At 41.2% G+C, this 14,846-nt stretch overlaps 1 long non-coding RNA gene across 1 annotated transcript in view; it reads left to right on the forward strand.

The window, feature by feature from the left end:
• Positions 1–10,502, forward strand: part of LOC142071415 (uncharacterized) — a 31,317-nt gene extending 20,815 nt beyond the window's left edge. The window contains exon 3 of the long non-coding RNA XR_012667448.1: positions 10,298–10,502. This is a non-coding gene — a long non-coding RNA (uncharacterized LOC142071415). The remainder of the gene's footprint in view (positions 1–10,297) is intronic.
• The last annotated feature ends 4,344 nt before the right edge of the window (positions 10,503–14,846 follow it).

Genomic DNA, 14,846 nt, shown 5'->3' on the forward strand with positions numbered 1-14,846 from the left:
ACATTATATAATTAAGTTAATATTACAGGTATTGAAATGAGCAGGAAACAGAATGTGGCTGCTGCCATGAAGTTGTGGACACACTTCTGATAGTGAAATGTAGGGTGAAATGTAGAATAGATTGGGACAATGTAAGCATCTGTCTGAAGAGGGTACAATTAAAACTGTTTTGCTTGAGAGGACAAGTGTATGGGGAGGTCACCCAATCTGGTTCTGAACAAGTGAGGCTCGGTCCCTTGTAAAGAAAATACTGTAACTATTATATTTGACGATGCAAATATCATTAGCCATATTAGTCACTCCACTTGGTCTTTTGGCTAAAATCAAGGGTGAAATTCTATGGTCGGTGTTACTCCGGAAGTCAGACCAGGTGGTGATCACGGTTCCTTCTGGCCATATCAGTTTAATCTCTTTTATTACTATATGCTGCAGTTTCAAGGGGATGGTGTATTAGAACACTGTGGTCTTCTCCATCTCTAATTTTGGTTGTACTAGTAGGGCTAGCAGCACCTGTTGGTCATAACCTCGTAGACTGACATCACTAACAACTGAGCAATAGGACCTGATTCTGATCATACTCATATCCAGTGACTTGAATGAATTTACTCCTGACTTACACCATCATGAGATAAGAATCATGCCCTATAGATTTATGTAATCACCTGATTTTAAAATAAACCTACCTGACAAGTGCTCCACTGTCATACAGAACTGCTAAGACTAGGAGAACCTATGAAACATGCTGCTTTTAGTAGGATAGTAGCCACCCATCATTTTTCATGGGACACTCACAGAAGCAAATTCAGAAATCCAACGAGGAGAAGAAGCTGGAGCAGATTCATGAATGGCCACAGGAGAGGCAGGGGCAAGAGCCTGGACATCAACATGGATCACATTGCTCTGCGTTTAAAATGAGAATCGGAATGAAGATTTGTGCTTCAGCATCAGCCACCTCCATCCAGTAAATGCAGGGCTATAAAGCAAGAGACACATAGTTGCTTTTAAACTCTTGGTTTTGTTTTTCTTCATTTTAATTTATAGCTACACAATTTCCTCACTTAGTTGAGTATTTCCATTAATAAAGCTGTGGTGTCCAAGACATCAATTATCATTGTCTTCAATATTATCTGCAGTCATTATTTTGTGCTGTGTACTTGACCCTATAACAAATAAAAAGGAAGACACAGTACTTACTCCAAGGAGCTTGCAGTCTAAATTAGAGATACACTTGAGATAAAGGGCACCAGATGGCCAGGTGATGGTCAAACCTCAGTGGCATTGGAATATTTTTTTTTTAAATCATAAGTAGCTCACCTGTCTTATGTACATTGATAGATTTCATGCAGGATGTAAGTTTTATGTGTATGAAGAGAGGATGATCATTTGGCACACTAAGATGCAAAGGGAATTTCATTCATATTCAAAAAAGCTGAGAGTGACAGAAGGGTACAAAGACAATGATTAGTCAAGAAACCTCACCGATTATTGCCCACCAATGTGCTGCCTTCTGTTTAAGGTCTGCATCCCTTTAATGCATCCACCACACATCTGTGACTACCACTTCTCATCTAGCTGTAGAGCCAGATCCTCAACTGGTTTAAATCAATGCAACTCCTTGGAAGTTAATGAGGTTATGTCAATTTACATCGGGTAAGGATCTGACTCAGAAGCTACATATGTGTATACTGGTGCTATGCAATATCGAGTGTGTGGTTTTGTGTGCTAATGCCTGGACATTTCCTGTATTACTTTGATTTCAATCATTGTTCTTCCCCTTACCTCTTAAAGACAATTAGGAAAAAAAGGTTGCACAATAAGTGGTCCCATTATGAATTCATTTGCTAGTTTTTTATTAGCTCAGATGACGATGAATTAATTTGGTATTCATGTAACTCTCATTTGCTGCCTCCAATAAGAATCCCTTTGTAATGCTCCATTAGTTAAATGTAACATTACAATAAATATCTACCGAAAAAAAGGAGCCTATATGTTACTTTAAATAATGAGCCAACAAAGAAACTGGATTTGCACCATAAATGAATAACTGCTGTAGTATGGTAAGAATATATTTCCTAGCTATCCGCTATTCAGGCTGCCACCAAAACAAAACCCATGCACAACCAATTTTTTTTTTTTTTTTGCCAATTGAATTGTCTCTGGAAAAAGCCCTAGAGCCCCAGTACTTCCTCTCCACCTGGGAGATGAAGTGAAACTCTACTTGTTCCATGGGTTGGAAATGCGCAAGTCCAAAATGGGAACATAAATTCAGTGTTATGTTTCTGCTATTCTTCCTCTTTATTCAAGATTATGCATATTTAGAAAGGAATCTCCTGTTTTTGTTCTTGACACTTTTCATCACTATCCCAACGGAAGTTTTTGGTAATTTAAGCCGCTGAGACTCAATTTCCTATCTTATCAACCTATACATTGGATGAATAGGGATATCAAATCCATGATCTGATGATGGCATGCACAAGGGGGAGGCAAGCAGGGGCATGGGCCCCCTCAATCAGCAGGGCCAGGGCCCAGAACTCCTCCGGGGTGGGGAGAGCAAGCTCTTCTGGCCCCCTGGGTTGGGCTGGGAGATCCAGCTCCTATGGCTGCCAGGGGACATCAAGCTCCACTGGGCTGCAGAGTGAGGAGAGAAGAGCCACCTCCTCTGGTTCTGGGGCCATGGAGGTTGGGGGGAGAGCCAACTGCAGTGGCCCAGGGGCCATGGGGGAAGAACCATCTCCTACGGCCGTGCGGGGGAGAGCCAGCTTGCCAGCTCTTCTGATCCCGGGGCTGCATGGGGTGGGGGAAGGGAGCCAGCTCCTCGGACCAAAAGCGGCCAAATTTTTATTTCTGTGCACGCCACTGCCAGAATCTGATTCTGATTCAGTTTTTCACTCAGACAAATTCAAATTCAGACATGCACCCAAATGAATCTAAGAGAATCTAATTTGGCCATTTTCTTTCCTCATACACATATAAAAGTACCACGTATTAACTCAGGATTAACACCAGCATCAGTGAGCATAGGGTGGGTCACAGTGACTCAGTGTAAAGCAATCTAATTTATAGCTTACACTTTCTTACAGATAATGGTATTTACATCTTACATTTACTTCCAGTCTCTCTTCTCACAGCTAAACACCTGTTTAGACACCCTTAATTTCCCTTACATTGACTGATTTACACTCTCACTTACAATTACTTACCAACATATCACCCTTTGGGGATAAAGATAACCTCTCAAGTTGGCCCTTATTTGAGCCTGAAACTGTTTAAAGGCTTGTGAAAGTAAAATCAGAGTAAGGTAGAGTGTGAATTTAAAGGGAATTAACTATTCTTGGTTAACTGCATGTTAAACTATTTTGGATTAAACTAATTCAGAATAAAGCACTCTTATTCTGGAATAAAACCGTCCACACATGTAATTAATCATGAATAGTTAAGTAGGAATATCCAGAATATCTCCCAGTGTAGCCAAGCCATTAGGGAGTCTACAGCAGCATCATTCTGTAAGCAGAGTCAGGATGGGCTCCACCCTGACATCTGGTGGTGAGGTGTGGCAAGTTGTGGAAAAGAACTTCAGGGGCTGATCTCATTTGCATAGGCACACCCACCCCACCTAGAATGAGGCCATAACTGCCCAAATGGTCACTTTGGCTGTTGTGGGATCCCCAGTGTCTCTGTTATTGGGGCGGGAAGAATAAATTGTTATTACCCTGATTATGGGAACTGTGCTTGGAACTGTACTTGGCCTTTTGTTATGATGGAGGGACTCACCATCAACTGAGTAGCACTTGCTAGGCAAGGGACATGGGTTCCAAAACTCTGTGAATTGAGAGAGACTTGAGACAAGTATTAGTGCCTGGTGGTGTGGGCCCCTTTGTGAGGGCCTGAAGCACCAATTGCACCTCTGTCTCTCTCCACTGTGGAATGTTAGAGCTAGTTTTGGGTCTATTAAGAATCTTGCTACAGGTACTATGCTGCATTCACTTTGGCCTTATGGTGCACCAGCACTAAGGCTCCCACTACTATGAGCTGAAATCACTGAGAGCTGAAATCACTGAGCACTGTGTCAAGTAGTGGGGAGCGGGAAGATCTAGAGTGCAGCGGTGCTGTTCGTGGATAGGCTGGCGGAGTGTTTGTGAGATGGCGAGGTGAGCAGAGCTGTTCGTGAGACAGGGAGCTGTGCAGAGCGGAGCCGGTCGTGGTGGAGCGGAGCTGTTCGTGAGACGGCGGTGTGTTCATGAGATGGCGAGCTGAGCAGAGCTGTTCGTGAGACTGCGAGCTGTGCAGAGCGGAGCTGTTTGTGAGACAGCGTAGCAGAGCAGAGCCCTGTGGGGAAGTCAGCTTCAGGACATGTAAGGTGCCCCTTACCTCTTTCCCCCACACACAGGCACATTTTAGCCAGACTGGGGAGTAACACTCTGCAGATGAACTTTTGAACTCTGGGGCTGGACTTTTTGGACTTTGGGTGATTTGTGGATTGCTGGACTCAAGAGACGTTTGGGTTCTGGGACTCAAGAACCCGAGGGAAAGGATGTGGCCCAATTTTCTGGGGTGGGTCTTTGCTCATGGTTTGGTTAATGAACACTAGTTGTGGTGTTTCCCCAATTTAATGCTGATGTTGTTTACCTCATGTTATTAAAGATTCTCTACTACACCGAGGCTCTGTGCTTGCGAGAGGGGAAGTATTGCCTCTTTGAGGCGCCCAGGGGGTGTGTAAGATTTTCCCAGGTCACTGGGTGGGGGCTCGAGCCAGTTTTGCATTTGCTTTGATGAGAGAAAACCCCTGTGTACTGAACTCGGCCCTTGCTGCTATCAACTTGGCCTGGCAGAAGGGTTACATTTCATAACCAAGAGAGACACAAGGGAGGAGTATGGCAAGAAAAAATATTAATATATGAATATGTAAATTAAAGTAAACTTAAAAATGACTAATATACAAACGTGCAAATTCAAGGAAATTTACGCCTTATCCAACTTCCTAGTATGCAAGTAACATTTGATATGACCACCTCCACCCCCATTACTCACAGATAGTTAAATTGATCTGGAGTTTATAGAATTAAATAGTATCCCATTAAGTAGCTTGTGGGAACTCTAGTGGTGCTTTCTCTGTCCTTTACCCCAGCAGCAGTGTGTATATGTAGCTAAGCCATGAATGTTGTGTACAATTAGTAAACATGGTTATTTTGACCTCACTGTGCCCATGTGCGTCCTTGATTTTGCATTTGTTATGTAAAGAGTAAAACATTATGGATAGACCAAATAACCAATGAAAAAATGCTGGAGATTTATTGGAACTTAGCAAACGCTAGTCAGAGAGCTTATGGGAAAAAAAGATTTGATTTTTAGGGTGCATTTTAAGAGATTCAGCAGGTAATGCATGTTTACGGGCACTGGAAGGGCAAGTTGATGGCAAAAGAACATGAGGCAGAAAAATAAGACCTTGGGTGGACGATGTATCCTTAGTGGATCAAAAAGATTATTCAGCAGACGATTGTGCAGAAGCAAACCTCCAGTAATGTTGATGCCATATAAGAAGAGTGTAAAGAGCAAACAACACAACAGGATCCTAATTGTCGCTAAAAGAAACTAAGTGTAAGGTCACCTTACATATCATCTGTGAGTTTGGATTTTTGTGTTTTGCTGTTGAAGCGCTCAAATTAAAAGAACTTATTGTAGATGGAGTTATATATAATGTGAAAATGTGAAGAAAAAATATTTGTGGTCCAGACATAGAAGTTGGCACCTACATATGACATTGTAAAATGGGCAATTTAGTAAATATTTTCAAACTGAGGTATCTAAAATATGGTTCGTACTTAGGCACTTAGGCTTGATTTCTGAAGTACTGAGCAATCATAACTGCTGACTTCAGCCTGTCTGAAAATCAGGCAATTTATATAAATGCCGAAATATGGAATCCGGTATCTTATTTTAGGCACCTATATTCAAATATGTTAGCCTGAAGCAATGATCTAAAATATCACTGTAAAATGTTTCAGAGTGCTTTTAATCAGCAATACTCCACTTTATGGTACACTCAGTTTGGAGAACACTTTGTGATATTTCTCCCATGGTATTGGATCCAGACTCGCAGTGATGCCTGTAATCCATGTTCCTCTGCACACAATGATACATGGCAAACAATAGCTGGACAAATAAGCCTACCAGCAGACTCTGAGCAGCCAGCAGCTTAGCAAAGAGCCTAAATCTTCTGCTTGGTTTTCCTCATTTTCTACATAGTGTTGTGTTTATGTTATTATACTGCAATGTTGATTACAGTATATGTTCCATTGTTCCTTTAAAAATCTATATATAAAGAAGGACATTTCTGGAAGCTGCAAGAGGCCATGTTGCTATTTCCACACTATGTTACAACTTAATTTGGTTTTAGATTTTTACCTGGCATATACTTGAAAAAAAATTGATAAGCAAATCTCTCTCTCTCTCCCACCCTGCCCCCATGCCCTCTAGGCTTGGGGCAATGAGCCTAACTGAAGTCTATACAGAAATGTTCAGAAAAAAATCAGTAATCCATAGTGTATGTTGCTCCAGATCATACCTATGATGTGCTGAGCTCATGTCCTGTGCGAAACATTAGTCTTACTTTATGCAGAATCAACCCTGAATTTTTGCAGCATTACCCTCCACCAACTATTCCCCCTGGTCCACTGCCACTTTGATGGGGCAGCAGAAGGTATCTACTCTGGCTTCTGTATATAGCCTGTGGAATGCAGATTGAAGACTTTTCTTTCCTATACCTGTCTCTGTGTGTGTGTGTGTGTTTCTCCTTTGTATGGTTTTTGGCACAAAAGATGAAGCTCAAATCAGCTCTATTTGTTCTCATGGCCTCATGAACTGAATTTTAAAAAAGGTTGAGTTTAATACATCCATGCTGGAAGTTTTAGCTTGCCTTTCAGCCTGCCATTTAACGGCAACAAGATAACCAGAATTTCCCAAGGAAGTTAAGAAGAAGTTGTTCACCAGAGCTTAAATCACTGTAGTTTCAAATGGTTTTCATTCCATATTCAGTCTATATATATGGATCAGCCTGTGCTCCATCCATGGGGCTGTTAATTTGCTGGTTGTAAAGATGTAATAGTTGGGCTGTGCCGGTGACAGCTGTGTTTGTGATACACATCCCCTCCCACAGTTGATAGAGGTCTGGTGCTCAGTCATAAAGTTCAATTCTCCTACACTTTATCAATCAAATTCTCTGTGCGACTCAGTTCAGGTAAGATTTAACGGAGATAGTACAGCTTCTTCACAGTAAATATAGCAATTGGAAGGAAGAGTGAGCTTTATATTGTTCCCTTAATACATCAACTCTTTCAGCCAATTGTTCAAGTTTTAATGTTAATTCACAAGTGGTACAAAAAGTCGGAAACATGAAAACCCCAGCTCCTTCTTAAAGGCAATAAAATAGCAAGGATCCTATTTTCTGAATCCTAGTTTCTTTATGTGTCATTGAAAAATGTCCTGTGGAAGTGATGAGGCCCTTGTGATTCTCTGCCTTTTTACTTCAGGACCAGGCTCCAGCAGTTTTCATGCCACTATGAAATCTGAAGGCATTTCACTCACCCACTCCCTCCTAGCTCTGTGGCTGTGCTTTAATTTAGTGGCCTTCTTACTCAAAAATATTATTTTTCATACCTGGACTCATCATAAATTGTTGTAAATTGAGTGAATTATTTCACAAATAGCAACATACAATATACTCTGGCTTTAAAGTTTTGATTGCACAGATTTTCTTTCCCTCTATTTTGACATATTAATATGATGATGGATACATCAGGGATGCCTGACAGAGAGCACTTTGCAGTTTTGCCACGTAGGTCTTTATGCTCTATTGGGGGCCTATTCAGAAAAAAGTTACAGAATTAAAGGAATGTGGTTTAGCAGTTAGAGAGTAAGGGACAGGTTCAATGGTGATGGGAAGGGTGCTGTTAAGACATCAGGGTGTTTATTCACCTTCTCCAAAAAAGGGAACAGAATTAGCACACAGATCACTCCCCACGCACCTGCAGTAGTTCAAACTGCCAACCCACTACAGTAAAGAAATGCCAGGGTTAACCTGCTTGAAAAAGATCATATCCATAGCCAAGAGAAGTGTGCTGAGCTACAAGCCAAGAGCCAATGAATTCTAAACCCAAGTCTTCTGCTGACTGTGTCCTTAATATTTCTGTGTACTTCACAACCCTCATTGACCAAGGCTTCATAATCCCAGCTGTACCATTCACCCATTGTACAGATAAAATGACCAGGAGGTTGAAGAAGGTTACTGTAAGCAAAGCCAGGAACAGAACACAGGTCCTTACCAGAACAGGTATAATGCTTAGCCACTTTACCACACTGCCTTTCAGTTACAGGTTCATAAATTACATGCTAGTTTAACTCACACCTATAGAGTCCTTCTCTAGTGACCAGACCACAGACCAACCCCATGCAGAAGTTTATGAGTCTGCTCCTGCTAAGATACATTTTCCTTTTAGTTCAAGTGGTAGAAGCTCATGCTTTTAGCTCTCGAGTCCCAGATTCAGTCACTGCAGAGGACCCAAACAGGTGTATCATTATGCATTAGACCTACTCTCCTCCCGGAGGTAGGAATCCTGCATCCTGCCATACAACATTCTAATGTTAGTTCTCAAAGAGATGTATAACCCACTGCTAATGTATGTGATGTGTTTCCCTCATAGAAGATAATAGCATTCCTTCCCACACCAGTTGTTCTGATAGGAGAAGTGATATAGAACGGCTCTGTGCATTGAGGACTGAAACCTGCTGTTGACCCATGATGATAAGACACATCTGTAAGTTAGTGTAGGAACATGAAATAATTGTTGAAATGATTTTATCTAGCAAAACATATGTAGAGGTGAACTTGGATGTTGTGTTTATATTTGTGTTATGGTTTATAACCCATACTATAGTTTTGTTTGAAGAAGAGGGAGAACAGTGTATAGGAGATTTTTGTCTGTGTACAGAGAGTGGAAAACCTGCCTGTGCAAACTCCAAAAAGCATGACTTGATTTAATAAACGTATCTCTCCAGAAAACAGCTTCATTCCCTGCTATTAGCACTTATTAGGGAATGAATGCCTCAGGACACTTCCAATAAGCTTTAGAGCCTTTTGCTTGTAGGTCTTCATTAGGAATACAGTCCAGTTTAATAGGGAATAAAGTCATTTCAGTCTAACAAATGTTTGCTGGCTCCTATATGAAACAGGTTTGGTGAGTCCCAGCTCCAATATCACCACATACTCACCAACTTACTTTGCACTAAATGGCAGGCTCAGCAAAGAGACCAAGTTCATGGGCCATGGAGAGTGCTGCACCCCTATTACCAAATGCTGGCAGGGCAGTGTGCATGGGAATCTTTCCCTGCTACCGCTCTATAGGTAAAGAGGAGGGCTTCATTCACCAGGGCTTTGTGAGCATTGAATTCATTCCACATAATTTTTATTTTAAAGCTGGAGTATACAGTTGTATGCAAATTAGTTGCAAGTATGCAAATACACTCATTAACATTTTAACATTAAATGTCACATGTAGAGCTGCACAAAATATGGCAGCTATTCACTGTGGCTACAGTTCTCCCTGTTTTCCATTCCTCTCAGTCCTTGCCAGCTGGCATTGCCACTCCACCCACACTGATCATTGCTGGGTTTTCTCCTGCTGCTGACATGAGAGAGCTTGGTGGATGGGGTGGGGGCAGATATAACAGGAAGCACCCCTTATTTGTGCTTTGGGGCTAGATGCTATGAGATATCCCTAAACTCCCTACAAATCTTTATTTTTAAATTTCATCCAAAGTAAGTCTGCACTAGATATATGGGCTGCATGGGTGGAAGGGAAGTTGTTCAGACTAAGAGGAGCTTTTGTGGGAAGTGTACATGAGGTGCTGAATGACTGAGTTGTTTAGGCTATGTCTACACTAGAGAATATGTTGGGAAAATGTATGTCGCTCAGGCATGTGAATATTCCACTCCCCTCAAGCGACATAAGTTACACCAATATAAGTGTTTGTTTGCACAGCGCTATGTTGGCAGGAGAGCGTTCTCCCATTGGCGTAGAGCGTCTTCACCAGATGTGCTGCAGCAGCACAGCTGTATTGGTACAACTCCTCCCCTGCAGCACTGTACAGAGAGACATACCCTTAGTTTCGCACCTTTTACAGCTTGCCATGGTGGTCTGCTCAGTCCTGCAAACAACTCAGAGTTGACAATGTGTTAATAATTTGTTTACGCCGACCAATTAATTAGAAGTCAATCATTTCTATTTGCTCTTCTCCTGAATAGATCATGAAACCATCCCTCCACTTTCCTGCCACAGTGAATCAATACCTACAGCAACTGAACCAAAGCACCACTCAGACCAGAAGCATATCTGCTTAAAGTGCTGATGGAACAGAGTAGAAGAGGAAGAATAGCATCTGAGAACAGAGAGCGAGAGAGAGAGAGATCAGACTGAAAGCTTTGGCATTTGCTAAAACACATTGTACCAGAAGCCAGAATAAAGCCGAGTTGTGTGATTATTATAGCTGCTTGCAGGACACCAGAATTCTACTGTGTAGACCCAATCCTGCCCTGAGATGGCACAAAGTTCTCACCGCAGTCCATGGGATTCATGTGCAATTTTGGGCAGAAGTTGGCCCATGGTAAGAGTTTGTTGCATGTAACTCAAAGCATATCTCAATCTTTACTTAGGTTCTTCTAAGACATCTTTCTCAATTACTTTATAAGCAAGGTCTGAATGAGTTCTCCCCTGACAGCTAGTGATGAGCTGGGGAGAAAAAGATTTTCTTCATAAACAGATTTAATTTACATGAATCATAGAATCATAGAATCATAGAATATCAGGGTTGGAAGGGACCCCAGAAGGTCATCTAGTCCAACCCCCTGCTCAAAGCAGGACCAATTCCCAGTTAAATCATCCCAGCCAGGGCTTTGTCAAGCCTGACCTTAAAAACCTCTAAGGAAGGAGATTCTACCACCTCCCTAGGTAACGCATTCCAGTGTTTCACCACCCTCTTAGTGAAAAAGTTTTTCCTAATATCCAACCGAAACCTCCCCCACTGCAACTTGAGACCATTACTCCTCGTTCTGTCATCTGCTACCATTGAGAACAGTCTAGAGCCATCCTCTTTGGAACCCCCTTTCAGGTAGTTGAAAGCAGCTATCAAATCCCCCCTCATTCTTCTCTTCTGCAGGCTAAACAATCCCAGCTCCCTCAGCCTCTCCTCATAACTCGTGTGTTCCAGTCCCCTAATCATTTTAGTTGCCCTTCGCTGGACTCTCTCCAATTTATCCACATCCTTCTTGAAGTGTGGGGCCCAAAACTGGACACAGTACTCCAGATGAGGCCTCACCAATGTCGAATAGAGGGGAACGATCACGTCCCTCGATCTGCTCGCTATGCCCCTACTTATACATCCCAAAATGCCATTGGCCTTCTTGGCAACAAGGGCACACTGCTGACTCATATCCAGCTTCTCGTCCACTGTCACCCCTAGGTCCTTTTCCGCAGAACTGCTGCCTAGCCATTCGGTCCCTAGTCTGTAGCTGTGCATTGGGTTCTTCCGTCCTAAGTGCAGGACCCTGCACTTATCCTTATTGAACACACTTACTCTGCCTAGGTAACCAGCAGACAGAGCTGTATTGCCAAAATGATCAATTTTGGCTGGTGTTGGGTTACAAACCACTTATTTTATTTTTCAATGGCTTGTTATTTCCTCTGTTTTTCACAGAAGCCATCTGAAAAAGAGTAAACTAAGTGAAATTAATCATGAGTATATAATTACTCTCTTATGCTTTTACTGTCTTCTTTTACATTCCCTCCCACAGCTCCACAGGCCACAAGATTCATCTCAGAGATGGTCCAGGTCTGCAGGTCTGCAACCCATATGTCAATCACTCCAACATATACTTCTTTTCTACTGTTACACAATATAAAGTGATAGTTTGGTACCCCCAGGCATTTTCCACATTCCATGCCCATTCAGGCTATCACCATTTAAAGCTGTCACACACAAAAATTATAGACAAATTGAAATAAATGTTCCAATTAAAATCAAACACAGAATCCAAGGAAAAAAAATTAGGCAGTGATGAACTTTCTGTTAATAAACTCTGCAGCTAATAAATACTGTCAGCTGTTTCCTTAAAAGACTTCTCTGAATGCAAGCTCAAATCATGTTGCAAGGCAGAATTGTAGGTCTACTATCCATCATGATAGCTGCAGCACATAGTGCTGTAAACTCAAAAATGGGCATGCAGCTTGTCAGGGTCTCATAAAATATGTCCAGCATCTCTCATCTGTCTCAGGCTTTGAAGGACAAATGCAGCCATGCACATTGGCAAAGGCAGTTGAGATGCAGGGTGCAATGAGAATCCAAACGTAAAAAGTTTCATGCTTTTATCTTTTGTGCGTGCTGTATGTTTCTGCATGTGCACCCTGTGTCATCTTCGGATATTACACCTGAGTGTATTTCAGTAAGAGAGAGGAAGGGCATACCACTTGCTATTCAGATTCTAGTTGTTCTTTTTAACAACATAGTCTAAAGGAGAATGGAGGGAGGGGGTGAAGCAGCTCATTTTCATGAACCTCCTGTCCTGAATAAGTAGATGAAAATACATGCTGAGCAAACCAAGCCACAACTGCTGTGCTATTAGAGTAAAAATAGTATTAATCTGTCATCCTTTATCATACTTTGATGATCATTAAACTAAGCAGACAAGCTGTTAATGGCTACAATGCCTGATCTGCCCTGACAATATACAGGCAATAATGGGAAGTGAACAACTCCAAATCCTGCCCCATTGCCAGTGGGAATTAATTTCATTCAGATAAACATGCTTGCGCAACTAAATGGAAATTTTTTTCTGCACAAAGCCAGTTAAAGTCAACTTTTTCTTTTAATCCATAGGAAAAGGCCAATTACATTGGCTGCAGTAATCACTCTTCCCCCCCTACTGATGTTTTAATAATTGTTAATATCAGCGTGTGCAAATACTAATTTAATTGGGTCTGGTTTACTCTTCTTAACTGGCATTTAGGTTTTTAGGGGAAAATGGCTTTTTAAATTTATGTCGACAGTGTGTGTCCTTTGTGATTTTCACATCCTATTCTAGTTAACAACAAATGAAGATAAATACTGAACAAAGTCTGTCTCATATCCTTGTACTCATATGCAGCCCTATTTATGCAGTGTTTCCAATACCTTACATTTTATTAGCTTTAATTTAATTTATTTATTTATTTATTGTCATTAAATTCTAATTTTCTAGCCCATTTGGCCATTTGCTTCTAACTTCTAATGTATCAACCAAAGAATAATGACCTGTAAATGAAAGGTTTCAGAGTAGCAGCCGTGTTAATCTGTATTCGCAAAAAGAAAAGGAGGACTTGTGGCACCTTAGAGACTAACCAATTTATTTGAGCATAAGCTTTCGTGAGCTACAGCTCACTTCATCAGACGAAAGCTTATGCTCAAATAAATTGGTTAGTCTCTAAGGTGCCACCAGTCCTCCTTTTCTTTTTAACCAGTAAATGGTAAATTTTATCACAACAATTTACACTGAAGCTAATTGCTGGTGATTTGTGGGTCCAGCATGACAGTAATGACAAAAGAGGTGACAAAAAAGAATGTGTTTCAACTGGCACTAAAGAAACTATGAAAATGCCATTTTATGTATTTTACCTGACCCAAGTCAGCATCCCTCCTTTAAATCATTTTTTCAAATTTTCTTTTGATATTTTCCAGCTAGCTAAATTATCCTGTTCCGTAAAGATGATTGACTGCAAATAATATATTGGACATATTGGACCAGAGATGAAGTGAAAAAAACCATGATTACATTAAGGTTTTAAGAAACTAGCTCCTGGTTTATGAATAAAAAGTATATAGGAGACATTTAGATTTAACTAAGATTCAATGGAAAAGGCTGTAAAAGTTGAAAATGAAGTTAGTTCTGTGTTACTATTATTATTTTATTCGGTTGGAATCAGTGAGGCTTAAACATATAGTATGCTATAGTCAGCTGTTCCATCTGCGTATCTCAGTACTGACCTGGAGGTTTCAACCTACAGTGGAGCGTGCCAAGAGACACTTACAGACTGCAGGCTCATTCAGCTCTAAGATAACCTATTGCCTCTGAAGAGAGCAGTATTGGGAATAGGTGGACAGCAGTAAAGTGGAGTGATGAAATCAAGAGGCTCATTTCACACTGGGTTCCTTGCAGCTATTTGACTGAAGGCATTTTTTTGTTGGCTCAGGTCAAGATCTATTTCAAACGCAGGTCACACGTCAAGGTTGCAGCTGTGCAAGCTCTGAGCAAAAGAACTGCACTCACTGCATTTATCTAAACAGCAAAAGACTGGAAGGCAGAGTTGGACAACGCAATGGAATGCTTGTTCCCATTAGATCCTTCTGTAAACATACAGTGGGAGAAAAAAAAGAGAATTATACAGGATCCCGAAGAACCTACTTCTGTCAGGGGCTAAGATGGAGAAGTCCAAAACCTTAACTAACTGTCCAACACATAATGCTTGTTTCCTGGTAAGCCATATGTGTGATTTTGCCCATAGTACTAGAAAACTACTAATGCACATTAAACTGCAGCTGGCAGATTCTCCTCTTGCTAACACAAGTTTAAATCAAGAATAACTCCTGGGAAGTCATCTAGAAACAGCAGTGAAAAGCTGGTGTAATTCACACTGGGATTCCCATATACAATAATACATTTTGTTCAGCAATAATCTTTAGTTATAAGTCCCAAACTAGGACATATGTTTTGGTCATGGTAAATACTGCATTGATCTGGAAGTTGGAGTCAGAAAGGACCCATT

The sequence above is a fragment of the Caretta caretta genome, chromosome 3 (assembly GCF_965140235.1).
Source record: "Caretta caretta isolate rCarCar2 chromosome 3, rCarCar1.hap1, whole genome shotgun sequence".
NCBI lineage: Eukaryota > Metazoa > Chordata > Testudines > Cheloniidae > Caretta > Caretta caretta.